At 40.6% G+C, this 27,778-nt stretch overlaps 1 long non-coding RNA gene, 1 other non-coding gene and 1 pseudogene across 3 annotated transcripts in view; 1 reads left to right on the top strand and 2 right to left on the bottom strand.

Moving 5' to 3' along the window:
* LOC149995333 (uncharacterized) overlaps window positions 1-27,778 on the bottom strand; it is a 125,638-nt gene that overhangs the window by 97,323 nt on the left and 537 nt on the right. The window contains exons 2-4 of one of the 2 annotated variants that reach the window (XR_016507901.1): window positions 26,673-26,732; window positions 25,924-26,060; window positions 24,831-25,002 (exon numbers count right to left, since the gene is read on the bottom strand). This is a non-coding gene — a long non-coding RNA (uncharacterized LOC149995333). Of the gene's footprint in view, window positions 1-24,830; window positions 25,003-25,923; window positions 26,061-26,672; window positions 26,733-27,778 lie in introns of those variants that run through there. The other variant, XR_016507902.1, reaches the window with a different exon arrangement.
* LOC149995334 (uncharacterized) lies at window positions 11,913-23,316 on the top strand (annotated as a pseudogene).
* On the bottom strand, window positions 17,864-17,983 carry LOC149995335 (small nucleolar RNA SNORA61). The gene has a single exon (XR_016507944.1). It is a non-coding gene; the product is annotated as a small nucleolar RNA SNORA61 (small nucleolar RNA).

Here is a 27,778-nt window from a genome sequence, read left to right as displayed (position 1 = left end):
CTGTGCAGCCTGGTGTGGGGCACAGATTCCTCACTCCCAAAGTGTATCTTCAGAATTTTTATCCAGTACACGTGGGTGTTGGACTGGCCTGTTGTGTGTCTGCACCTCTCCTACAAGTCTGTGTGGATGCAGTTTCTTTAAATCCATAGTTGTCAGACTTTATGTTCAACTCGATTACTGAGGGTTCTGAGTGACTGTCTATTTTTTAGTTGACTTCTGATATGGAGAAATGCCGAGGAGATGGAGGAGACCTGGGGAGACAAGGGCAGCCAATGGGGTGGGGGCCTGTGAGCAGACGTGGGGACAGCAAAGGCGAGGCACTTCACACGGAGGGAGTGGTTCTAAGGAGAAGAGTTCGGGGCATAACAGCAGGGACAGAAACAGAGTTTGTGGTGATGGGTCAGAGGGAGAAACAGCATTGAGGGTCACCCAGCTGGGGGTGGGTGCGGGAAAGACTCACAGGGGCCGCAGAGGGGACAAAGGCGGGGATGGGAGGGACGCTGACATGTATGGAGATGGGAGCAATGAGAAAGATCAGGGAGAAAGAGCCAGTGAAGCTGAAACAGGTTTCAGTTGTTTCATGGAACAGGTGTCCGGACAGGAACAGAGAAAAGGGGAGAAAAAGCAGGGGAAGCACGAGGGGACACACAGGAAAGGACAAAAGTGCAGAGAAATGGGGAAGAGACAGAAACACATCCATACACAGAAATACAGAGTAGCGGGAAGGAGAATCCAAATGTGCATGAGTCGTGAACTGATGGGATGTGGGTGATTAAGTTGTGATTTATGGGCCTGTGGCATTATAATCTGTTTAGTTTAACATTTGCTGAATTGCTTCATTTTAAAAGATTTGCATGAGAATTCCAAATCTCCAGTTTATAAGGCTTGTGAATTGTATAATTATTTTCTTCCAACTATAACCCTCATTCACAGACTTGGCTGCCAGTCATGGCTTCCTTCTCATTTCCTGGGATGCCAAGAGGGAGGGAACCTGGAACTGGAGTAACTGAGTCTGTTACCACATGATGCTTTTTCCACGATTATTAGAACCATTGGATCGGTTTTCTCTCTCCATTGTATTTGCTTTTTTTCTTCCACCTCTCTGAATTCACTTTTACAAAACATATTTGGGATGAGTGGAGGAGAGAAATGGGGGAAAAATGGGACAACTGTAATTGAAAAACCAAAAAATAAAAAATATAAATAAAAAAATAAATTAAAAAAAACCATACTGAGATAAATATGAGTCTCTTGAATAATTTTTCTGTAAGTAATAACTTTTAAAATGAACATTGGTGATACCAAATTTTTTAAAGATTACATATACCTTTTTCAAGAGAGGGAAAGGGAGGGGGAAAGGGAAAAAGATCAATGTGTGAGAGAATTAACAACAGATCACCATTTGCAGACCCCAAAATGGGGACCCGGCCCACAACCCATGCATGTACCTTGACCTAGATAGAACCGATGACCTTTCCGTTCATAGGATGATGCTAAACCCACTGAGCCACACCAGTCAGAGCAAAACTTAGAGAGCTTAGCAGTCATTACATAAAACAACAACAACAACAACACAGTTTCATTTTTATGATTTTATTTATTTATTTTTAGAGAAAGAAGGTAAGGAGGGAGCGAGTGAGTAAGAGAGGGAGAGTAACACTGATATGTGGTTGCCTCTTTCACACCCCCAACTGGGGACCTGGCCTGTAATTCAGGTGTGTGCCCTGACTGGGACTCAAACCAGCGACCTTCTGGTACACAGGGTGGAACTAAATCCGTTGAGCCACACCAGCCAGGGCAATAGAGTTTTCTTTTTGAATATTGTGTCCAGGTTAAATTTTGAGTCCTGCATCCTTTCTATTGTTTATCATATGTTGGAACATTCATTATTACTTAGTAAATAATATCAGGCTATTTCACTGTGCACTTGGTAAGGATGTCTATGAACTTATCACAGTCAGAGGGCAATTTCAAGAGTTGAACTTATGTTCAGCAGCTTTTTCCTTCTCTTTATGTTATTTGTTGAGTTAGTGTTTAGGAGCCACATTGCAAGTGTTCCCCTCAACTCCGTCCTGTCTATTCTCTGAAAATATTGAAGGAAGGACTGGATTGATCTGAAATATGGGTCCCAGAAAGCCCATCATGTCAATGTTTAATTTGATGGACATGTTTTTATAGCTAATATTTTAAAAATTTTTCAGCATTAAAATTTGCACTTATCAGTAGCCCGCGTAACTTTCAGCCAAGATAGAGGCATAGACAGACATGCTGCGTCTCCCTCCAAACTAAGAAGGAATACAACTACCTCAAAAGTAGAAACACTCAGAAGTTCCAGAAAATCAAACTGCATGGAAGTCCAGCAAGCAAAGATATAATGAAGAAATACTCATCCAGACAGGTAGGAGGGGTGGAACTGGGGCAGAGAGGACGCAGTGTTGTGGTGGCGGCGGCAGCAGCAGGCTGGCAGAAAGGGAAGTCACATGTTTTAAAAAGTTGGGAGGGATACTTTGGGAGCGCTCCCAGCTCCTCACTGGACCTTGCAGCTCACGGTCCCAGCATCTGGGAAAATCAAGCCTCATTGCTTCTGACTGTGCAGACTAGTGGGGGTTGGGGTGGAGGCAGAAACTGCCAGTCTCTCAGCAGAGCCCGCTTATTTAACAGGCCCCCATGGTCCTAGAATGTCCACAGACGCACCCACTCTGGGAACGACAGCTAGGGCAGTACCTAGAGTGGCGTCAGTCTGGTGCAGAAGCGGGAGAGGTGCATGGAAAAGGGGCGAGTGCTGGGAAGGTGGCATTGTTCCCTCTAGGACCCCTTATACAGTGCCACAATGTGGTGGAACAGGTCACCCTGTACTGACAAATCCCTAAGGCTCCACCCCTTACAATGTAACAGGAGTGACAGCTCTACCTGTGACGCAGAGGCATATAAACACAGGAGCCTGTCAGAATGAGGAGACAGAGAAGTATGGCCCAAAAGGGGGAACGGATCAAGGTTACAGTGGGAAAACTAAGCGACAAGGAGATAGCCAACCTAACAGATGCAGAATTTAAAACATTGGTGATAAAGATGCTCATGGGCTTGAGTACGGCAAACACATAAGAGAAGAAGTGAAGGCTATGCTAGGTGAAACCAATGAAAATCCACACAAAACCAATGGTGAAGGGAAGGAAACTGGGGTTCAAATCAGTGATTTGGAATGTAAGGAAGAAAAAAACAGTCAACCAGTGCAGAATGAGGAAGCAAGAATTGAGAAAAACGAGGAGAGCTTCCCAAATTTTGCGAAGGAGATGGACATAGAGGTCCAGGAGCACAGAGGGTCCTGGGCGAGCTGGACCCAGAGGAAACCACACCAGGATGCATCATGATTTGTGGGCAACCACTCCTTGTGGTTTAAGGAATTGTAGACCCGGTCTGAGCATGACCGCCGCCAGCATTCTGGCCATTCTTGTCTCTAAGTCTCAACATAAGGCTGTGTGCGGAACATAACTGTCAGCCACTCAGAGGGTTACCATGGGAATTGGATCAAAGAATGCTCATTATGCTCATTATGCTTTAGAACTTGCTCTGCTTTCCTTATCAGTAATGTAATGTAAACCTTCTCTAGCAAGGAGTATATGAAACCTTGCATCTGGACAGGCTCTTTTATAGATCTTGACTCTGATCGGTCACTGTGACCCCTGAATTGGTATATGTAATCTGTTACTATCAAATGCCTAATGGCTGCTGAGGATTTATGAATTTTAATCTTGTATCTCTCATATGTATCCTCCTCAACAAAAGGCATGAGGGATGAAGGTTTAGCTGCTGGTCTCCACTAAAGAAGCAATCACCTTCCTTCCCCCAGACATAATAAAGTGTTCTGGGTAAAAGTTTGTTCCACCGTGGTCACGAAGCCTCTGCTGGACAGAGCAACTTCCAACTGAGCCTAGGGTGTGTGTGGCACCTCTGCCATCATGATTGAGATGCCAAAGGTGAAAGATAGAGTCCTGGGGGAGCAAGAGAGAGACAGAGAGTTGCCTATGGGGTGGGGGGTCCCTATAGGACTATCATCTGATTTGTCAGAGGACACTTTGCAGACAGGAAGGGACTGGCAAGCAGTATTCAATGTCATGAAAGGCAACCCGCAACTAGGATTACTCTATCCAGCAAAGCTATCATTTAGAATGGAAGGCCAGATGAAGTGGTTCCCAAACAAGGTAAAGCTAAAGGAGTTCATCATCACCAAGCCATTATTATGTGAAATGTCAAAGGGACTTACTTAAGAAAAAGAAAATCAAAACTATGAACACTAAAATGACAACAAACTCACAACTATCAACAACTGAATCTAAAAAATAAAAACAAAATTCAACTAAGCAAACCAGAATAGGAATAGAATCATAGGTATGGGGATCATTTGGATGATTATCAGCTGGGAGTGGCGAGGGGGAGAAATGGGGATATGGTGCAGGGACTAAGAAGCATAATCGGTTGGTACAAAATAGACAGGGGGAAGGTAAGAATAATATAGGAAAGGGTGAAACCAAAGAACTTTTATGCATGACCCATGAACATGAACTAAGGGGAGTGGGATTGCTGGAGGGAAGGGGGCCACTGAGCAGAGGGGAGCAAAGGGGAAAAAATTGGGGCTACTGTAACAACATAATCAATAAAATATACTTTAAAAAACTTACATTTATCATTTTATGTTTCTGAAGTGAGTTTTTGTAATTTCCTCGAAAATAAGAATAAATTTTGCCCATGGAGCCAGTACTGTTAGAAGATTCTGCTCAAAGTCCTCACAGTACCCAGAAGTCTGAGAAGTGCTAGATCTGATGTTTCCATCACGGTGCTATAGAAAACAGCTCTGGGGCAGTAACTCAGGCACCAGGAGGGAACTAGATAAAGATGCCATTTCATGGACCCCACGGCAGGCCAGCAGAATTATAACTTAGAGTGGGGCCCTTATTCCCTAGGGGTCTGTATGCTTATGAACAATAAGCTGTTTCCTTTTCAGTTCCTATGAAATCACCTGGGAAGTTCTGAGAAAGGACATCAGCTATGTCATCCTCCACAGAGTTGGACAAGTGCTCTGGGTGGAGCATCCTTGTTTGCTGGAGTGCTCTGGGTCATCCTAAAGTGAGCCCAGGGATTGGCAGGAGTGCTTTGGGATGCATTGTTTAAAAATCTTCACTTGAGGATGTGCTTATTGATAATAGAGACAGAAGAAAAGATAGAGGGAGAGGAACATGGGTGTAAAACAAAAATATCGATGTGCTGCCTCCCACATGATCCCCAAGGGGGATAGAACCGACAACCTAGGTAAGTATCCTGACCGTGAATCAAACTCACAACCTTTTGGTGTCTGGAATGATGCTGCGATCAACTGAGTCACTCAGCCAGCATGCATTATTTTTCTTATATTATAAGAAAAATTTTATTTAAATTCCACAGTTAGAAGTGAGCTCAGGGAGCAACAGGCAATCAAAAGAAGGGCTCTTGGCACTCAGCAGAGCGAAAGAACAAAGCTTATCTGTGGGGTGGAAAGGAAGAGAAGGTATGTTGGCATTCCTTTTTAATAGTGGGGAGCAAACATTAGTTAGGGGAGGCAGCGGGATGCTCTTCTGGGTTGGGGTTCAGGAGAGCAGCACACGTTCTCAGAGCTCTATGAGCCGTGGGCCTCTGTGGGGGCAGAAAGCACCTGAAAAGAAGAAAGAAAACATTGCCATGTGGTCTCCATGTAGGAGCTTAGTGTTTCTGACTCTCCTATGACAAAGGACAGGGGAGGGTGACCTTTCCAGCATTTTCAGGTCTTTCTGCCTATCATTGTGCTGGAAGAGGGTTTAAGGGCTGTAAGCATACCTTTGAAGGCTCAGTTTCAAAATGCCAGCGTGACTCCTCAGCATATCATCACCTGAGAAAACAGCCCGGAGCAGGAGCAGGACCAGGACCAGGACGCCACGGCTGCTTCTCAGGTAAACGATGTGCCCTGGGTCAGTAGCTGCGTTTGCTTTTCTTCCGAACATCAGTGGCTTAGAACCTGCAACCTGTATTTCTCTGCCTCTGATATTCTTGTCTAGTGCGGTTGTTTTCATGTATAGTGATCCCTCACTTTTCGCAGGTATTACGTTCTAGACGCCCTCGCGATAGGTGAAAATCCGTGAAGTAGGAACCTTAGATTTATTTAATATTTATATGTATTTCAAGGCTTTATAAACCATTCACACACTTATAAACTATTTCCAGTCCCTTATTAACCTTTCCCATTCCCTTATTAACCTTTTCCACACTTTTATAAACACGACTTATGTCCTTAAACATATTCCACGCTCTTAAAAATATGTAAAAATTATTAAAATAAATACTATGCATATAAATACACATACAGTACCACAAAATGCTGTGATACAGCGAAAAATCCGCGATAAATAATTAAATACAATATTTAAAAAAATCCTGCGATACAGTGAGGCCACAATAAGTGAACTGTGATATTGAGAAAGACTACTTATTTTTTTCCTTTTTTCTTATGATTGTCATGGTCAGCAGTTTATATACTTCTCCCCTCTGTCCCAGAGCTTTCTCTGTGTTTTCTTTTCTTTTTTTCTATTATAGTTGTCCCATTCTGCCTTATCTTTATTCAAGCTTCTTAAGGCCATGAAGAATTCTGGCCTTTAATTCATGATCTTCAACTACTGAAAACATACCCTGTCTGACAGAACTACCTGGGAAGGCACCTATGTCCAACATCCCTGTTGGGATGAGCTCAGAGGGTCACGTATCAGTGAAGAAGGGATATGTAGGTTTTAGGTTAATGTGACTGCAGCATCAGCTCTGTAGACCAGGGCTAAGAGAATGCACATTTACTGCTCAGGAAAGCTCAGAGCGTTCTGACAAAGAAGAGTAGATAGAAGAGACTTGCTTACTAGTTTGGTAGAAAAGTCTTGCTATTTAACTGCACTACAGTGTTTGTGTTCAACATATGAGTCACGTGCATTTACATTTGCAAAAATTAATGTTTCTTTCTGAATAATTTCACATAATAATTTCTATCCTTTTAAAAATTTTAAAAAGATTTAAAAAAATATTTTGGTACAGAGGAAGGGAGGGAGGAAAGGAGAGAGATAAGCCTCAATGTGCCAGAGAAACATAGATCAGTTACCTGTTGCTCGTCCTCAACCAGAGACCTGGTCTGTGCTCTGAAGGGGAATCGAACCAATGACCTTTGGGCTTGCAGGCCAGTGCTCAATCCAGTATACCACACCAGCCAGGGCAATGATTACTTTTCTTATGATTTTTTTTTTCAGTAATGTCACAGCAGTGATGAGATGTCTTTCCGAGTGCTTCAGTCATCTGATGTCTGTTGTTCCAGTCCACTTGACATTAATTTGGCTGAGGTGGTCTCTTCACCAATAGTCAAAAGTTTCCTATCATCATTAACAAGGGTCTAGCTGGGAATTATTGAGAGATTTGAAAAGAAAAAAACCATCATAAGTCATCTGGAAACACCCCTTAGTTTTACTTTGATTTGGAAAATGAAAACACTACTTTTATTTCCTATAGATCATTGGCTTTTTTTTTAAATTGTTTTTTAAATTATTATTTTTTACACAGAGGAAGAGAGAGAGAAAGAGAGGGAGAGAAACATCTATATGCAAGACATGTATCAATAAGTTGCCTCCTGCATGCCCCCCAACTGGGGACCTGGCCTGCAACCCAGGCATGTGCACTGACTGGGAATCGAAGTGGTGACCTTTTGGTTCTCAGTCCACTGAACCATACTGGCCAAGGCTAGATCATTGGTTTTTGATATAGAGGATTTAATCAATCAGGCCTTGTTCCTGGAGATTTTCATTATATTCTATACATGTCACAGATGTACTCTACACGATAAGTTTCTTGTTGTCAGGAACGTGTCCAAGAGTCATAATAACATATGATGCATTCTGTTAAATTTCTAAAATATAAATTTCTATTTCTGATGCACAAAAATAATGTTTTTAAAAAATAATTTATTTCTTTGTTTGTTGATGTATTTATTTTTAGAGAGATGGGAAAGGAGAAAGAGAGGGAGAGAAACATCACTGTGTGGTTGCCTCTCACTCGTGCCCCCAACTGGGGACCTGATGTGCAACCTAGTTATGTGCCCTGACTGGGAATTGAACCAGCTACACTTGGTTCTCAGGCCAATGCTCAATCCACTGAGCCACACCACTCAGGCCAAAACTAATCATTTTTAAAAGATTTTATTTATTTATTGTTAGAGGGGAAGAAAGAAAGAGAGGGAGAGAAACATTGATGTGCAAGAGAAATATAGATTGATTGCCTCTCTTATGCCCTAACTGGGGACCTGGCCTGCAACCCAGGTATGTGCCCTGACTGGGAATTGAACTCATGACCCTGAAGTTCACAGGCTCGTGCTCAATCCCCTGAGCCACACCAGACAGGCAGATACACAAAAATGTTTAAAGAAGTAGAGACTAATAAACACTAGCTACATATATATATATATATTACCATTTTGTATATTCCTCTATGTATTTTTTTCCTAAAAGAAAAAGTATCATCCACAGGTATACTTATGAGATTTACAGAATCACAGAAAATGTTCATTTTATTAATGTTAAAATGCTGTTTTCTGTCACTTTTCATTTGTACCTAGTTTCAATGTGCATATCTGTATGCGTAAAATGTTAACAGTTGAGCTACTTAGTGTTCCTACTCTCTTAAAATGTTTTTTTTCTTCTCAATTACAGAAACTGCAATGAACCTTTATGAGGTCTCTTTATGGGTATTTGCTTCTGTTTTTTTGAAAAATTTTAGATCAAGTTTGGAGTAAATCTCAAGGTCTATGTTTTAGTCTATGTTTCAGAGAATATTCTTATGGGAAGGATAATGTTGTTCTAAGATTACCTTTACTAAATTTTCAAATAACATTGTGGCTGATGTGTTTCTTATTCCCTGCGAAGTGTTAATTTTTTATATTTTTATAAGTTCTACAACTCAGAATCACATGTGAATTATTTTCTGTCTTCCATTTTGTGCTATTCAGAAGTATGGCATGTGGAGCAGAGACAGTGATGTCACTAGTAAAAAGTGAGCTTGTTAAACATGTATAAACACAGGCCCCATCTCCAAACTTCTTAATCTGAATCTACATTTTCACGAACATACAGGTCTTTGTTGTTCAAATTAAACATGAAGAAGTACTTACATTTCCAACTCACCATGCCTTTTCCTGCTGAGAAATATACACAATTTATCATGGTACAAGTACAACACTGAAGAATCCATCTGGCTGTGTCTATTCCTCATTTAAAAGGTTGTTTTTCTGAAATGTCTCCCTAGTTGACTGTGGACATGTGTCACTCTCATTTCTCAGTGTTAGAAACTACATTAGAGAACATCGCTGGGTCAGAATGATTTTACTTGGTGATTCAGTGTACTCTCCTAGGTCCAACCCACTTCTAACACTGTTTTCCCGTTGGGTTACATTATTTACTTTAGGCCCCTTGGTAAATGTGATCTTTATTTTCAGGGACCTTTTACATTCAGGGATGTGTCTGTAGATTTCTCTCAGAAGGAGTGGGAATCCCTGGACCCAGCTCAGCGGAAATTGTACGTGGATGTGATGTTGGAGAACTACAGGAACCTGGTCTCTGTGGGTGAAGATGAGTTCCATTCCAACGTTCTACTCCAGCTGAAGGGTTTCCTTTTCTTTATTAGTTGAACATCTTTTGGAGACTCTGCTTTGTATGGTAGCCTTTCAGATTCTTGCTCTCAAGGGAGACATTGGAGGTTGTTGTCATTCTATTCATTTTCTTACCTGAGCACAAACTGGATTATAAATGGGAGAATCTGTGAAAACTAATGTTTCTTTAATAAACAGGTAGTGCTTTCCCTAAGCCAGCTCTGGTTGCTATTGTGGAGCAAATGAAGGAGTGCTGGGATGTTAGCAGAAATAAAACAATATCTGGTCACTCAGGTAGGTGGGAATAGAACAGCAGATGACAGAGATGAGAGGCCTAGAGGTCACAGAGGACACCGGACATAATGTGTGGTTTGGGAACGGGGCTTCGGTGGAGGGGTTTTGAAAAACCCAGCTTGATTCTGTTGCTGTCATAGAGGGCCAGCTGGTCTCCAGCATGTCCCTCATTCCTATAATATATTGGGGCTCTGGTTCTACTCCACTAACTTCTGTCACCCTATTAGCACTTGGGGTGAAAGACCTCACCTTCGACCATGAGCCCCACCATGTTCTAGCCCCTTTTCCATTGCACTGGGGACCTAGCAAAATCAGCACATTGCTAAGAAATTGTAATTTCAGTCGTTTTTTTCAGTTTTGTTTTTGTCTCTTGAATGGAGTTTATGAAGGAAATGGTTGAGGTCCTGGAATTTATCTCAACATTTCAGGAAACCTGGGGACAGATGTCATGTTTTCTGGTGTATACTGTATTTTTCGCTCCATAAGAAACATTTTTTTTTTTTTTTTGCGTCTTATGGAGCAAATATAAGGTCACAGACCATGACGTGTATTACCTGACCTGACAGCGGTGGCAACAGCTGTTAGAAGAGGAAGCAGTGGTCCCACATGAAACCCCTGGGGACGCTTAAATGTCCCACTTTATTGCTGAATCTCATGGTGTCTGGTCAATTGCCATTCACCTCTGCTTTTCACCCGGGACCTGGGAGAGTACAGAGAGCTGTCTGACACTCCCAGGTACAACCACTGAGCTGTCAAGTCAGCTGAGGCTAATAATGGGTATGAGGCGCGGTGCCAATTGCCAATTGTCTTTGACACTAGGTGGGGTCTGTGTCAGTAGAATCGCCTCCAGTCACCAATCACTGTGTCTTAAGCTCTGCCAATCACGAGAGGCAGATGGGTGGAGCTGAAGTAACATGTTCTCAGCTGACTGCTGGCTCCGTTAGATGCTACAGCTGTCTCGTCTACCTCCAGACTGTTCCCAGTGCACACCAGGTTTCTGTGTGAGGAGGCCAGCAGTAACTGGGTGAGCAGCCATAAATGCTGAAGTTTGTAGTATATAAGGGGAGTTACGGTGGGGTCACTATTCTAGTAGTAACACAGGCACTGAGGGGATTAAGGTGTATCACTAGCCGTAACAGGCACTGGGGTAGCCCGCCAGAACTGTAACTAGGGTAGTGATACACTCAGTGACTGTTAGAACTAGTGATACCCCTTAACTCCCTCAATGCCTGTTATTAAAGGCCCCCATAAATTCTGACACTAGCAATGATGAGTTCTTGGGGTTCCCAGAAAACTAGAAGAGTACTTGAACCTTAGTCTCTCCTCATTTGTTAATGACAATGATGATGGTTCATAATACCACTGTTGACTGCTGTTCACTTCACATGGTTGAAATATTATTCTGTTATATTTTATTAAATATTTTAGTATACCATTTGGTTCAGAATATTTTTTTGCTTGTGTTCTTCCTCTAAACCTAGTTGTGTCTTATTGTCAGGTGCGTCTTACAGTGTGAAAAATACAGTAATTTCTAATCCTATGAGGATTCAAACATGACCCTAGAAAATTTAGATTCAGTGATTTCATCACAGCCCAATTTACCTCCCCAAAACAAGACAATATGATTTTCTGTTTCTCTTCACAATGACGTTTTGCTTTGTATAAACTAACATGAAATTATCATGAAATTGTATACTCCAATTTCTTTGTGTTAGAATTATTTAATATCTCCTTACCCTAAGTAAATTACTGCCATAGGTGACCTTAGAACATTCACCACCATGTAGGAAGATCTTTATTGTTACCCTGTATTCTTCATCAGTATCATTTTATCATTGTATCTTGTTCAGTCCAATGATGCCTGGAACTATGCCTGTTATGTTTTCACTTTCTGATTAGACCTTGGTCAGATTTCTGCTTTTATATTAGGAAGTGCTGACACAACATGCCCGAATGTACTCCTTTGGTAAGAAGTGAGTTACACACTCATTAGGCACTTCATATTTAGGAAAATGATCCGTGGTGCCTGGGGCTCACCAAGTTGGTTCTGTGAGTGTGTTGCTTGTAGAAGAGGTAGGGTTGTATCCTACATGGTTTTAAGCTGTCTAGCAGGTACACTGGCTCTGGGTCTTTCCCTCAGGTGCAACGTCAGCCACCTCCTACAAACTGCCCGGTCCACCTGGCACCAGTAACAGAGTGATATGCAGATGCTCCTACTTGTGTTTGGCATGGAGGAGTAGCGGAGAGGCCAAGATGTGATTCAAGGACAGCTGTGGCTAGTGCCATACACATGGCCCCTGAGTGGAGGTATGCAGCATGCAGAGGCCATTTGTTTCTGAGATTAAAAGTTGTCTGAAGCATGAGGCAAGAGAGGCCATTTGTATGGAAAAGCCACTGGAAATGGCTTGGGTGGCCTGTCAAGTTGAGCAGAGCAAGGTCTATGGAATCACTAGGACTGGGATACAGTGTTATCCTGGTAGATGGAGACTCAAATATGGCACCTGCCTGCTAGCTCTGTGTTGGAGAGGACTGAGCAAGGGAATAATGGCCTCTGCCAGGACTGCTATGTGGGAGAAAGCTATTCCTCCTTTTTTTTTTTTTTTTTAATTACAGAGTGCTTTTTATTTATTTATTTTTAATGTATTTTATTGATTATATTGTTACAATAGTTCTAATTTTCTCCTTTTTACTCCCTTCCACCCAGCATCTCCCTCCCCCAGTAATCCCCCTTCCAAGTCCATAGCCATGGTTCGTACATAGAAGCTTTCCCGCTTCACCCTTTCATATATTCTTCTTCTTCTCTTTTTTTTTTAGTAAATATGTGATTAATTAATTATTTTAACAATAAAAAATAACAGTCCCTCCCTCTCAGATATTAATACCCTTTGTAATCCTCCTTTTGACCTGAAGCCAAAGTATTCATTTTCTCCACCTATATACTTGCGGCCTTTCAAGCTGCATCATAAAGCTAAAGTTCAGAGCAAACAAGTCTCAGTAAGTCTATGTGCAACCATTTAAGAAGACTTGGATTTTAGCACCCATTGGTCTCACTAAACCACAATTCCCACTGGTGTTTTAGTGTGTTACCTTTTTTATGATGGGTTCCCCTAATTTAATTGATAGCCTTTTTGTGTTTTATTTACATCTTAGGAACGTGAATGATAGTTTTCTACTCAGTACACTTAAGATACTATGGCACTTAATGAAATACGTATCAGCCATATGTCAGTTGCCATTAAAATAATGTGCAGATTTGTGTGGTTTTTACCCTACTTTGTTCATGACTTACCTGGTTTCTTTCTATGCTTGGTTAATGGTCACTGGTTGATTGGTCCTTCTGTATTTCAGCAATAGTCTTAATTTTATCCCTTTTCATGACTGAATTGATGTTCTGTTTATGTGAGATAAAAACTTTTCTAGGCCTGGCAGGTGTCATTCAGTGGATTGAGCATTGACCTGCAAACCAAAGTGTCACAGATTGGATTTCCAGTGAGGGCACATGTCCGGGTTATGGGGCAGATCCCCAGTTGGTGTTGTGGGAGAGGCAACCACATATCGACGTATCTCTCCCTCTCTTTCTCCTTCCCTATTCCTCTTTCTAAAAACAAAATAAAATCTTTTAAAAATATTTTGTTACATACTGGTTTTATATTTTGAATTTTGATTATGAATCATCCTGACCTGTATTGGTCATTTGGGTGGATATGGTCCCAAAATGAAAGGTTTCTGTTTTGATTCCCCATTGAGACATACATGCCTGGGTTTCTTGGTGGCACTGAGTAATATTTCTTTCCATGTATTTCAGCTTACTTACATATTCACCTGTGAGAGATATTTTTCTTCCAATTTTGGGGTGTTATAAATGAACCATCTATAAATAGTTAGTGGTGGGCTTTTGTGTAGGTATAAATTTTTAGCTGTTTGGTTAAATACTAAGGAACACAATTACTGGGTTACATAATAAGCATATGTTTAGGTTTTTTAAAGAAATATTTTATTACACATGCTATTGTAGATGTCCTAATTCTTTCCACATTGTTCCCCTCTACCCAGCCCACCCCCTTATTTTTCGGTTTGTGAGAACCCTCAAACTCTCCTTCCAAGGGGCCATACCATTTTATATTTTCACCAGCAATAAATGAGAATTGCGATTAAGTTTTCGAGGACAGCGATGGAGGGATCAAGAGAGGGAAAGAAACACACATGTGAGAGATACATTGATCAGTTGCCTCTTGCACACCCCCAACCAGGGACTCTGCCCACAACCCATGCATGTGCCCTGACTGCTTATTCAACCAGCAACCTTTCACCTTGCAAACCGGTCCTCAATCCACTGAGTCTCACTAGCAAGGGCTGTAGATACTAATTTTTAATCTATACATGTTGTTATTGTGCTTTCTGTTCAGGGATTTGTCCCCTTTTAGTCAGGTTTGGATTTTGTTACTGTAGAGTTTGAAAACATCTTTGTATGACTTCCATAACAGTCCTGTACATCTTGTGGCTTCTACGTTTTTTCTTACGGTGGGGATCACTTTTTTGTTTTTTGCCGTTTTTTTCCCCCTGACTTGAGACATGGGAATTTAAATCGTAACACTATGGGTTGAAAAACAAATTTGTGGAGACTTCCAGCCAAGACGGAGGCATAGACCGACACACTCTGTCTCCCTCCACAACTAAGAAGGACTACAACTCCCACAAAACCAAAAATAACCAGAAGTTCCAGAAAATAAAGCTACATGGAAGTCCAACATAGGAAGTCATAAATAAGTGGTGCTCGTCCGGACGGGTAGGAGGGTCGAACCTGCGGCTGAAAGATCGAGCTGTGCTGGAGGTGGCAGCTGCAGCAATGAACAGCGGTACCCAGTAAGCAGACACCCATATTTGGGGGGAGTAGAGAAGTGCCTGGGAGCCGGCCCTGGTTGCAGACCAGACCCATCGGCTCAGGATTCCAATGCTGGGGAAGGAAGACCCCGATTGTCTTGGACTGTGAGGCCTGGACGGTGTGGGGGTAGAGGAGCAGGCTCCAGGTCTGTCAGCAGAGAGTAACAGCAGGAATCCATCTTGGACCCCCGCCCCCACGCAAAGTGCCACAGTGTGGTGAGAAATGTCGCCAGGTAGTGATGAGTACATGGGGCTCCGCCCAATATAGCATAGGATGTGTGACAGCGCCCCACCCAAGAAGCAAAGATAAACAAAATGGTCAGAATGGCAGAATTAATGATTGAAACACTAATCACTCAACTAACCAAAAATCAAATAAAGAACTTGACCAATGAACAAATAGAGAATCTTTCTGAGGCTCAGTTCAGAGCTATAGTCATAAGGCAGCTTACAGACCTAAGAGCAGGACTTAATCAAGACAGGGAAGGAATGAAGGCTAGTCCTGCTGAAATGAACAAAAATTTATACAAGACAAGTGGTGAGGAAGGGAAAATCATGGATCAAATCAAGAAATTGGAACATAGGGAGGAAACAAACAGTCAACCAGTGGGAAAGAGGAAACAAAAAGTGAGGAATATGAGGAGAGGCTCAGAAACCTCTGGGACAGCTATAAGTGAACAAACATTCGAATTATAGGATTGCCAGAGGGTGAAGAAGAACTAGAAATTGAAAAATTATGTGAAGAAATAATGAAGCAGAACTTCCCTGACTTAGGGAAGGAAATGGACTTACAGGTCCAGGAAGCACAGAGTTCCAGATAAACTGGACCCAGGGAGAACCACACCAAGAGACATTATAATGAAAATGTCAAAAGTTAAAGAAAGAATCTTAAAAGCAGCAAGAGGAGAAGAATTATGTACAAAGGGGTCCCAATTAGACTATCAGCTGATTTCTCAAAGGGGACTCTGCAGGCAAGAAGGGACTGGCAAGAAATAGTCAAAGTAATGAAAATCAAAAACCTACAACCATGATTACTCTATCCATCCTGTCATCCAGGATAGAAGGGCAGAGAAAGTGCTTCCAGGACAAAGTAAAACTGAAGGAGTTTGTTAGGTCCAAACCACTGTTATATGAGATGTTAAAAGGACTTGTTTAGAAGGAGGAGCAAAACTACGAACATTAAAATGAAAACTGTATCACAGCAACCTAAAAAAGCTAAGGAATCAAAACAGAGACAAACTAAGTAGGCAACAAGAAGGGGGGGAAAATATAGGTATGGGGAACATATTGGGCGGAGGTCAACAGGGAGGGGGAAGGGTGAAAAGGGAGGGAGATGATGCAGGAATTAAGCATAGTAGAAGGGAGTGGAGTAGACAGGAAAATGTTGAGAAGAACTATATGCACAACCAATGGTCATGGACTAAGGGGGGGATAACTGGAAGGAGGGGTGTACCAGGACGAGGGGAGCAGAAGGAAAAGAAATTGGGACAACTGTAACAGCATAATCAATAAAATAAATTTTTTTTAAAAAAAGAAAAACTAATTTGGTAAAGAATTTGCCTTGAGAAAGTAAAATATGTAAAGTTAATTTTGTCTTATATTCAATAACCTGAATATTATTTTGTAGTTTTATTTAAGTTTTGAAATAAACACATAATGAGTCATGGCTTTAAGGGGACCCGTTGAAATAAAACGTTTTTGCAGTCATATGTCAAGTAAAATAAAATCTCATAATTTATTCCAGAGTTTCAGTACCATTATAACAACGTTCATTTTTTTCTTCTGTTCTATATCTTCACTTATGGGACTAATTAATGCTCCAGTGGATATAGTGGTGTGTATACCATTTTGAATTTGTGTTCTCTATTGTTTGGATAGCTCCCCAGAATTGGAATTGGAATTGGAAGTGGAAGTGGAATTGGAATTGCTGCGTTACGTGGTGTAAATTTTTGAGAAACTTCCATTTTGTTTTCTGTTGTAGCCACACCAATTTACTTATACTCTCACTGACAGTGCATGAGGGTTCTCATTTTTCCACATCATTGCCAATTCTTGTTGTTTGTTAATTTATTTCTTTAAGAGATAGGAAGGGAGGGAGAAAAAGAGAAAGAGGAACATTTATGTGTGGGAGATACATCCATCAGTTGCCTGTCATGCCCCCAACTGGAGACCTGGCCTGCAGTCTAGGCATGTGCCATGACTGAGCATAGAGCCTGTGTACTTTTGTTTCTCAAGCCAGCACTCAATATACTGAACCACACCTGCCAGAACTGTTAATTTATTGATAATTGCCATCCTGATCCATGTGTGATTGTATTTCACTGTGGTCTCAATTGCATTTCCCCGATGTTGAATGATATTGATGTTTCATATGTCTATTGGTTGTCTTTGTTTTTCAAGTATATGTTATTGATTATACTATTACAGTTTTCATAATTTTTCCCCTTTTGCCCCCTTTGCCTGGTACCTCTGTTCCCTCCAGTATTCACCCCCTCACTTAGTTCATAACCTTGGATCATGCATCTAAGTCCTTTGGCTTCTCCCCCTGTTTGTTTTGTACCTCCCAGTTATGCTTCTTGATCCCTGCACCTTTTCCCCATTCTCCTCCTTCCCCCTGCCCACTAACAACCCTCCATGTGATTTCCATATCTATGGTTATGTTCCTGTGCTAGTTATTTGCTTAGTTTATTTTTCTTTTTTTAAATATCAATTTGTTGGTAGTTGTGAGTTTGTAGACATTTACTGTTTATAGATTTCATCTTAGTCTTTTTCTTGAATGTGTGCCTTTAACATTTGATATAATAAGGGTTTGGTGTTGATGAGCTCCTTTAGCTTTACCTTGTCTGGGAAGCACTTTCTCTGCCCTTTCATTCTAAATGATAGCTTTGCTGGATAGAGTAATCTTGGTTGTAGGCCCTTGATTTTCATCACTGTGAATACTTCCTGCCAGTCCCTTCTTGCCTGTAAAGTTTATTTTGAGAAATTACTTGACTTTTTTTTTTTTTTTCTTTTCAACCTTGTTTGAAAGTAGCCCACATGCTACAGAGCTGTTAGGCCAGCTTCAGTATTAGTTTTCCTCCTTTTACGACCACCAAGACCAGTGTTCAGATCCGATGGGAAAAGGAGCTGGAGGGTTACTTGACATTTTTATGGGAACTCCTTTGTAGGTAACTCTTCTTTTCTGTTGCTGCTTTTAAGATTCTCCCTTTACCTTTAATGTTTGCCATTCAAATTATGGTATGTCTTGGTGTGGTTCTCTTTGGGTCAAGCTTGTTTGGGACTGTGGTTCCTGGACTTGTATGTCTATTTCCTTTGCCAAATTAGAGAAGTTTTCCTTTATTATGTTTTCAACTAAACTTTTGATTTCTTGCTCGTCCTCTTCTTCTGGCACCCCTTTGATTTAGATGTTGGTATGTTTAAAGTTATCCCAGAAGTTCCTAAGGCTCTCCACATTATTTTCCATTCTTGTTTCTTTATTCTGTCCTGCTTGACTGTTTGTTTCTTCTTTATGTTCCCAATTGTTGATTTGAACCCCAGATTTCTTCCCTTCACCATTGGTTTTGTGTGGATTTTTCTTCATTTCACGTAGTATAGTCTTCACTTGTTTCCTATTTTTTTGCCATACTCAGTCATGTCTGTCAAATCTGTATGCATTGTTATCAGCAATGTCTTTGCATTTGTTAGCTTGGCTCTTTCCTGGTTGCTTAGGTATCCCTCTGGAGCCTTGATGTGCTCCCTCTTTTGGGCTATACTTCTCTGTCTCCTCAACTTGACAGTCTCCTGTGTTTTCCTCTGTGTCTTAGGTAAAGCTGTTGCACCTGTTCTGTGGTAAGGGGTGGAGCCCTAAGTATTTGTCAGTGTTGGGTGACTTGTTTCTCCATACTGTGGCTTGCATGTGTGGTGGGGGTCAGAGATGGAACAATACTATCTGCTCAGTACTCTCTCTTTTTCCAGTCACTTCACCTGCTTCCCATATGCAACTGGCACTCCTCTGGCTTTGTCCTCATTGTGGTTCCTAGAGTGGGTGGGTTTGTGCATTCTAGGACCATGGGGGCCCTCTATACAGACTCTCCTGAGAGACAGGCAGTTTCCTTCACCCCCTCAGCCCCCTCTGGATTTCACAGCCAGAAGCAATGACGCTTTATTTTCCAGAGCTGGAACCGTGAACTCAGCAGCCTGGCCTGGGACTGGGATCACCCCCCAGGTGTCTTTCCCAACTTTTATTATCTGTGATTGCTCTTTCTAATGGTTGGCTGTAGCCGATGTCTTGCTGCCACCACTGCTACACTGTGTCTCTCCTCCCTGGCTCCCCAGCTCTTCCCCTCCTACCTATCTTGATCAGTATTACTTCTTTATATCTTTGTTTGTTGGACTTCTATGAAGGTCAGTTTTCTGGTAGTTCTGGTTGTTTTTTGTTTTGATATAGATGTAATCCTTACCATTTTGGAAGGAGGTAAAGTGTGTCTACCTACACCTCCATGTTGACTGGAAGTCTTGGCCATCTTTATGTGCTGTTTAGGCAAATATTGTTCAGGTCCTCTGCACATACTTTAATCAGATATTTTGGGGTTTTGTTTTCTTTTGTGTGTGTTAAGCTGTGCAACTTTCTCATATTTTTTTGATATTTAGCATCATTGGTGGCTATCTTTTCCTGCTCAGTAATTTGTTTTTTTTGTTTGTTTGTTTGTTTGTTTGTTTTCTTGGTGGTTTCCTTTGCTGTGAAAAACTTATTTTGTTGTAGTCTTATTTGTTTAAATTTTTTTCTTGATAGCTGTGCCTGTGAAGATATATCCAAAAAATGTTTTTCCAAGAGCAATTGCAGAGTTTATTGACTATGCTTTCTTGTTGTGTTTTGATGGTGTTGGTTCTTATGTTTTAGTTTTTAATCTATAGTAAATTTATTTTAGTACACGGCATAAGAAATTGTTCGAGTTATATTATTTTGTGTTTATTGGTCCAATTTTTATTGCACCATTTATTAAAGAATCTCACCCTATGTGTATTCCTGCCTTTTTAAATATTAATTGGCCATATATCTTTGGCCATGTAAAAATTTGTGTTACTTGTTTTATCATGTTGTTTTGTAAAATTTCTTATATATTCTGAATATTAAAGATTTATTAAAAAAGAGTAATATAGGAAAGGGCGAAGCCAGAGAACTTGTATGCATAACTCATGGACACGAACTAAGGGGAGTGGGATTGCTGGTGGAAGGGTGGCACTGGGCAGAGTGGAGCAAAGTGGAAAAAAATTGGAACTATTTTAACAATATCGTCGTCATCGGCAGCTGTCCGTCTCGAGAGACGATGGTGTAGCTTTTAAGAGTCTATCTGCACCGCCGAGAATGGCTGTGCAGTCCGACTCGGGAGTGACACGGTATCTGTCTCCTCCCATGTTGAATCGACATCTTGCGATGACGCTGGAGTGTCCTCTCCAGTGGAGCTGAAGCTACAGAGCCTGGGCAGGGTGATACGGAGGGTCTGCTGTTGCCCATGCAGCAGACCCCCCCTCTCTTCGCAGCTGAAGGATCCAAGGGAAAGACGGAGTCAATACAGCTTGGCTTCAGGTGCGCCGCAGGAGTTGCTGGTGTTGACTACAACGTCAAACCGCCTTAGGGACTCCGGCTCCGGATTTTCTGTCGGGGTTTACTCCCTTAGCCTTTCCCCTGAAGAGGTATGCCGCAAGGCAGCGGAGGTTTTTTGGAATCAGAGTTTTCCTTCTCTGATGTGCCCTGACTGGAAGATTGAACCAGCGACACTTAGCTCGCAGGCCGACGCTCAATCCACTGAGCCAAACCAGCCACGGTAATTTAACAATATAATCAATAAAATATACTTAAAAATAAATAAAAAAAATTAATCAGATATATGCTTTGCTCCAATTTTGTTCCATTCTACAGGTTGTATTTTTCACCCCTGTGTATTTGCCTTAGTATGCCAGAGTTTTCATATTTTATGTAATCCCATTTGTCTATATTTGCTTTGTTTACTTGTTTTTTGGTGCTATAATAAAAAGAAACTCATAAAATCACTTACAGACATTTGTTGTGTGCCTGATACAAGTTTTCAGTCCTGTAGTTTCTGTGGTGTTTGATCAGTTGGTCACCTCTTCTTTTTAGTATGCAATACAATGCATTCACTTTTTATTGACATGATTTGAGCACTCTATGCATGCAACTCAGAAATGCATATTTCAAAGATACTTATAAATAGAAGATCATTTAATACACTATAGTCTCCATCACTCCAGAGTAGAAGATGGGAATTGGGAGTATTCTTAGAATATGGCCATTGTGTGTCATGGGATTTGAGCGGTATGGTTGCCAAATGTAAGGAACTGTTTCTCCCTTTGAGTTTTTCTCACTGTACCTTTCTTGGTCTTGCTTTGAACGTTTAACATCTTTGAAGTACTGAAAAATGTAATCTATTCAGTAATTACTTAACTTCAACATGCACTCACTTTAGTGTCTTTCCTGTGAACCTTTATTTTCTATGTTTCACCCATGTCATCTGTGGACAACTAGGCTTTGTCACAAAAGCCGAGAATAGAAGATCTGTTCTATGGAATAATACAGGTAAGGTATCAAAAGTGTGCCTTTGATAATGTAATGAAAGGCTGATAAAGTATGTCACAAGAAAAACGGATGTTAAAAGGGAAAATTATTTATAATCCTTGTTATCTAAAGAGGTGAAAAATAGACCACATTTGGGGAAACTCCCTCTTTGTTAGTCACATTTGCAGATCAATGTGTTCCCAAATGTTTAGACGAAGAGCAATTTTCAAAGTATATATATATTTTAAAAGCAGTCTGGAAAATCTATGACCTCTCATAATTGGTGGTGTGAATAATCATTTGATTTGTCCCAAATGGAGAGTGGGATTAAACTTTCAATAGTTTGTAAAATTTAGTGAATCATAATGCACATGTAAAATTTAAATTTGATTTGACAATCCCTTTATTAATGAATTATGAAATGTAATAAGGAATGTTTTCTACTACTCCCATATATCAAATTTTTCTGAACTTGGGATGGACTTTTATATTGAACCACCATGGTTTAATAGGCCTCACAGAATATAGTTATTTGGGAATGAGTGTACATGTTTAATGAAATTATAGATGTCATTAAAAGCCTTTCTACAATATTTACCACCAGAGTACATGCAATGAAGACAGAAGTTCTCAATGCAGTGAAAACTGTAAAATTTTTAACCACAAGTCAAATTATAAAATATATAAGAATTTTCATCTTTGAGAGAATCAGTATCAAAGCAGAAAAGTGTTTGACCAAATGTTGAATCACAGAACTCACCAAGTTATTCCGATTGTGGAGAAGATAAACCAACAAAGTCAATGTGCCATATTACTTAAGGAATCTTCAAATAGTACTGAACAAAAGAGTATTCCTCCCTGGGGGGAAGTTTCCAAGTGTTTACCATGTGGGAAAGTCTTCAGTAAAACAGATCATCTAAATGGAGTGAAGAATATATGTACTAGAGAAAACATAAATGTGAAGAATGTGGTAAACATATCATTGGCTTTCAGATCTTACTCTACATCAAGAAGTAGATATTGGACAGAAGCCTTATATATGTAAAGAATGTGGCGAATCCTTTAGTTGGTTCTCAGCCCTTACAATTCACAAGAGAATTCATACTGGTGAAAAGCCCTATAAATGTAGAGATTGTGGTAAAGCTTTTAGTCTGTCTTCAAGCCTTAATCAGCATCAGAAAATTCATAGTGGAGAGAAGCCTTATAAGTGTACAGAATATGGTAAAGCCTTTAGCCAGTCCTCAACCTTTATTTGCCATCAGAAAATTCATACTGGAGAGAAGCCTTATAAATGTAGAGAATGTGATAAAGCTTTTAGCCAGTCCTCAATGCTTACTCACCATCAGAAAATTCATACTGGAGAGAAGCCTTATTAATGTAAATAATGTGGCAAAGCCTTTAGAGTTTCCTGGGCCCTTACCCAACATTAGAAAATTTATACTGCAGTGAATCCTTATAAATGTGATGAATGTTGCAAATCTTTTGCTGGTCCTCAACACTTAAGGCATCAGATAATTCATGTAGGAGAGAAGCCTTATAAATGTAGAGAATGTAATAAAGCCTTTTCCTCATCAACAGACCTTGTTAAAAATCAGAAAATTATACTGGTGAGACACCCTATAAATGTAGATAATGTGGTAAATCCTTTTGCTTGTCCTTAACCCGTATTCGAAATCAGCAAATTCATACAGGAGAGAAGCCCCGTAAACGTAGAGAGTGTGGTAAAGACTTTTCCCATTCCTCAACGCTTGCAAAACATCAAGGAATTTATTCTAGAAGGAAGCTCATAATTGGAGAATTTCCAAAGCCCTTAGAGCGTCCTGTGTTCTTACCCAACATCATAAAATTCATACTTGGGAGAAGGTATATAAATGCAGTGAATGTGGTCAAGCCTTTTGCTGGTCCTCAACCCTAACAAAGCATCAGAAAACTCATGCTTGAGAACAGCTCTATAAATGTAGTAAAAATCAGTGTTACTTAGTTTTTAACTCTCACTGTCCATTGTATGAAAAATTATTAATATTTTTGAATCAGAAAATCTCTGATTATATTTAACCTCAAATGCATTTATGAAATCAGACCAAATATATTTTGCATTACTCTTCTTTTCCATAGATTATTGGGCATTTGTGCACATCATTATAGCACTATATATAGTTTACTTAATCCTACTTTATATAGAGCTTCTAGGACATTGTGATGTCGTCGTCGTCGGCAGCCGTCCGTCTCGAGAGACGATGGTGTAGCTTCTTTAGAGTCTATCTGCACCGCCGAGAATGGCTGTGCAGTCCACCTCGGGAGTGACACGGTATCTGTCTCCTCCCGTGTTGAATCGACATCTTGTGATGACGCTGGAGTGTCCTCTCCAGTGAAGCTGAAGCTACAGAGCCTGGGCAGGGTGATATGGAGGGTCTGCTGTTGCCCATGCAGCAGACACCCCCTCTCTTCGCAGCTGAAGGGTCCAAGGGAAAGACGGAGTCGATACAGCTTGGCTTCAGGTGCGCCGCAGGAGTTGCTGGTGTTGACTACAACGTCAAACCGCCTTAGGGACTCCGGCTCCGGATTTTCTGTCGGGGTTTACTCCCTTAGCCTTTCCCCTGAAGAGGTATGCCGCAAGGCAGCGGAGGTTTTTTGGAGTCAGAGTTTTCCTTCTCTGATGTGCCCTGACTGGAAGATCGAACCAGCGACACTTAGCTCGCAGGCCGACGCTCAATCCACTGAGCCAAACCAGCCAGGGGAACATTGTGATGTGCCCCTAAAGAAACCATACAGACCAGCCTTGCTGGTATTACAGAGCCTACTCCCCATCTCTAGCAGGCCGGAGTAGACACCCCTTTCCAGAAGGATCCCATCAAAGGAGCCTGTTCCTGAGTTCTGTGCCAGTGCCACATGTGGAGCCATAGTAATGATGCTTATTTTCCTGATGTGAACAATAAAAGCAGAATAGCACCAGTTTTCACAAAATCAATAGTATTTGTTATATCATTGATATTTTTTTCAATTAATAATCTTATTAAAATTTTTGCTTTTTTTTTAAGAGAAGAAGTGAGGGAGAACAAGAGGGAGAGAAATGTCAATGTGAGGGAGAGGCAACCACACATTGAAATTTCTCCCTCTTTTTCTCCCTCCCTCCTCTCTAAAAATAAAATATTTCAAAAATAATTTTTAATGAGAAATTTGCAAGTTAATATCTACTATGCTATGAAGCTTTTGAAGATGGTCTTCGCAGGTGTTGAATAATCCACATAGTAAATGTATATGCTACAGAAATATCTAAAAGGTTATTTCCAGTAAAGGACATCTTTCCCTTATCCTTAGAAATAATAGGAGTTTTGAAATCTTTAAAGTAATTTTTACCCTAATATTTTTGTGAGCTTTTGTTATTTTAAGTAAAGAAATAATATACTCAACTAGTTTGAGCCTTGGAAATTAAGTTACTTTTAAGCAAAAATACAAAACAACCCATGCCCATTCATTTCTACCCGCCTCCCAAGATTCAGCTCACTTCTCTGAGCTCTGCTCACTGCGCACACAGGGGCGCGATTTCTCTCTAGATGAAATCTTCCACAAGGAAACATACTGTATAGTAAGTAGATGGTCACTAGAAGATACAATAACAGAAATTATTCAGTATAGACAGGGAGATAAACTTAGTGGATATTTGATAATTTAGTTTACTTTCCTTAAGGCTTATATTAGAATACTAAACCTTAATGATGGAAAAGTAGTGATTCTTGACACAAATAAATCCAAATTTATCCTTGAGGGTATATGTTTTACAGGCTGATTTATTCACAGCTAGCAGGACATTTGGAAATAGAACACCAAAATAGCAAACAATGTTACAATTTTAAAATAAAGATGTAAGCTTTGTAGTTACTATCCCAAGGAACACATAATGAATTTGAAATGACATTATATTTAGGGTATGATTGATGGAAGTATGATGTGATGAAATCTACCTCAGGGGCACATAAAACTAATTTATTCCAAGTATGGTACAGAACAACATTTATTTTAATGTAATTTATAACAATTTTTAAAACCTTATTTTTTTCTAAAAGCAATGCATTATTGTTCTAATTACATTTTTTAATTGTCCCATCTAATACCCCATGTCGTGTCTCTATGAAGACTCTTAAAGAACTTTGTGGAGTCGTGGCCTCCATGGTGAACAGTGAATAGAAAAGGAAATATTGATGAGTTTCAATGTGGGATTCTCTATTCTACACAGGAAGAGCTGTGTATTTCACATTCTAGTTCTTAATAATTAGAGATAATTGCAGTGGTTGTTTAATAAAACTGTTTCCCTTAATTCGAATAGGAGAAACGTTTTTGGATGCAACAACCTCCGCACCTCCAGGTCTCAGAGATCCCAGTTCCTACAGAGTTGCTTCATCCTCACCGGTAGGAAGTGCTTGCACTCTTTGGCAAAAATAGCTTTTGATTGAAATGTTTTCAAAGGTATTAAGTAACAATTCACTTGCTAACAAAAAGGGCTTACATAAATTTATGGTCTTACCTGAAAATTGCTCAATGTAGAAACTTAAATTGGGTAGGAAGCAACGGTTTTCCACAGATCAAAAGCACAAAGGAACAATTCCTTTAAAAAAATTTTGTTCCTTGGCCGGTGTTTCTCAGTTGGTTCAGAGCCTCATCCTTCAAAGTGAAAGGTATCCAGTTCAATTCCTGGTCAGAGCATCTGCCTAAGTTGTAGACTCTGTGCCCGTTGGGCCTGGTACAAGATGTTTCTCTCCTTTTTTCTCTCCCTTCCTTCTCCCCTTTCTTTCTTAAAATATTTGGTTTCAGTTACTGTTTACATTGAATATTATTTTGTATTAGTTTCAAGTGTACAGCCAGCATGTTTAGGCAATCATATGTTTTACAACATACTCCACGTGATGATTCCATTGCCTGGCATACATCGTTATTACAACTTGACTGACATATTCCCTGTGCTGTAATTTACATCCCTGTCACTGTTTTGTAACTGGCATTTGGTACTTTCTAATCCCTTCACCTTCTTCACTCGGCCCCAAACCTCCTTTCCTCTGGCATGCTTTAGTCTGTTCTTTGTCTGTATGAATCGGTTTTTATTTTTTTTGTTTATCTATTTTGTTGTAGAGTCCAGGTTGTAGAGAGCAGGACTGAACTAAGATGGCCTTGGAGAATGCCACGTTTAGAGCGTGCACAGTAGAGCAATGACCCAGAGGTTGATGTAATTCCCCAAGCATATGAAGTACAGTACAATGAAATAAACGATGTGCTTACCTGAAGGGTAACACCACCCTCTCAGAATATGCACAGTAGATCATCAGAGACCACGTGTACCTATCGATGTCGCACAAAACCACATATGTTAATCAGAAGCTGACACAATATGAATCATACAAGCTACATAAGCAGAAAACTTGAGAGCATGGAAAATGCATCCTGACTGAGAGTAAGTTAATTTGAGATCTTGTGCACTTTCTGCCTCAGGAGAGAGTTCTGCCTTGATTTCGCCCCTCTGATTTTGCCTTCAAGACATTTACTGCTCAGTTGCCTCCTGGACTTGGACATGATCTGAACTCTTGGGACTTTGGTTTCTTATTTCCCCATTCTCTGATACAATACTGTATCTGATGATTCTGAGTGTCATTGCTGTTCATTGACTATTACTACTTGAGATTGAACCTGCATCAATAAAAATTGAGTGAATAGCATAGTGTAGACTCACTGTTGTTCCTTGTTTCCAGAGTTACCTGTAGGGCTGGTGGCCTTATATTGGTGGCCCATTACTTTCAGCTTCTAAGGCCCATGTAAAAAGGAGGCCATAAGCAATTTTATCTTAGTGCCCCAGGGGGCTGCAAGTAATCAAGAAGGTATCTGAGTCATTGTGCTTCAGGGAGAGACGTCCTGCTGCACAGGACATAAAGAACCACCTATCAACGGATGAAAGGAGACTAGGGAGATTGCTGGGACTGCAGCTTTTACCTCTGTAACCTTTTCCATTAACCCCAAACCTTTTAGCTACACCCTCCTGCCCCCAATTTCAAACCTCTTACCTACACTATTTCTCCTTATAAAAGAGGGTCTTTTAGGGTACACATCTGCCATCTTCATAAGATTGTTGGCCATCTAAATAACGGGCCCAGAAAGATTCAATGGCTCTCTCTACATTTTCGTGCTGTGGGAGACAGCGTGAATGCGACTTTTCTGGTTTCAATACCACCATTTTTAACCCTGAAAAAGAAACTTAGGAGGCAAAGCTCCTGAAAGTTCTGCCTCTCCCCTGGCAAATCCACAGGGTGGCACCATTTACTTTCTAATTGTCACTGCGCATGTCCCGCCTCTTTTCAAGCCCCGCCTCCAGTCCCTGTCCCGGTGTTCAGATT

This window comes from Furipterus horrens, unplaced genomic scaffold (assembly GCF_987537825.1).
Source record: "Furipterus horrens unplaced genomic scaffold, mFurHor1.1.pri manual_scaffold_13, whole genome shotgun sequence".
NCBI lineage: Eukaryota > Metazoa > Chordata > Mammalia > Chiroptera > Furipteridae > Furipterus > Furipterus horrens.
The sequence above is the reverse complement of the archived record's forward strand: the minus strand, read 5'-3'. Positions and strand labels throughout refer to the sequence as shown.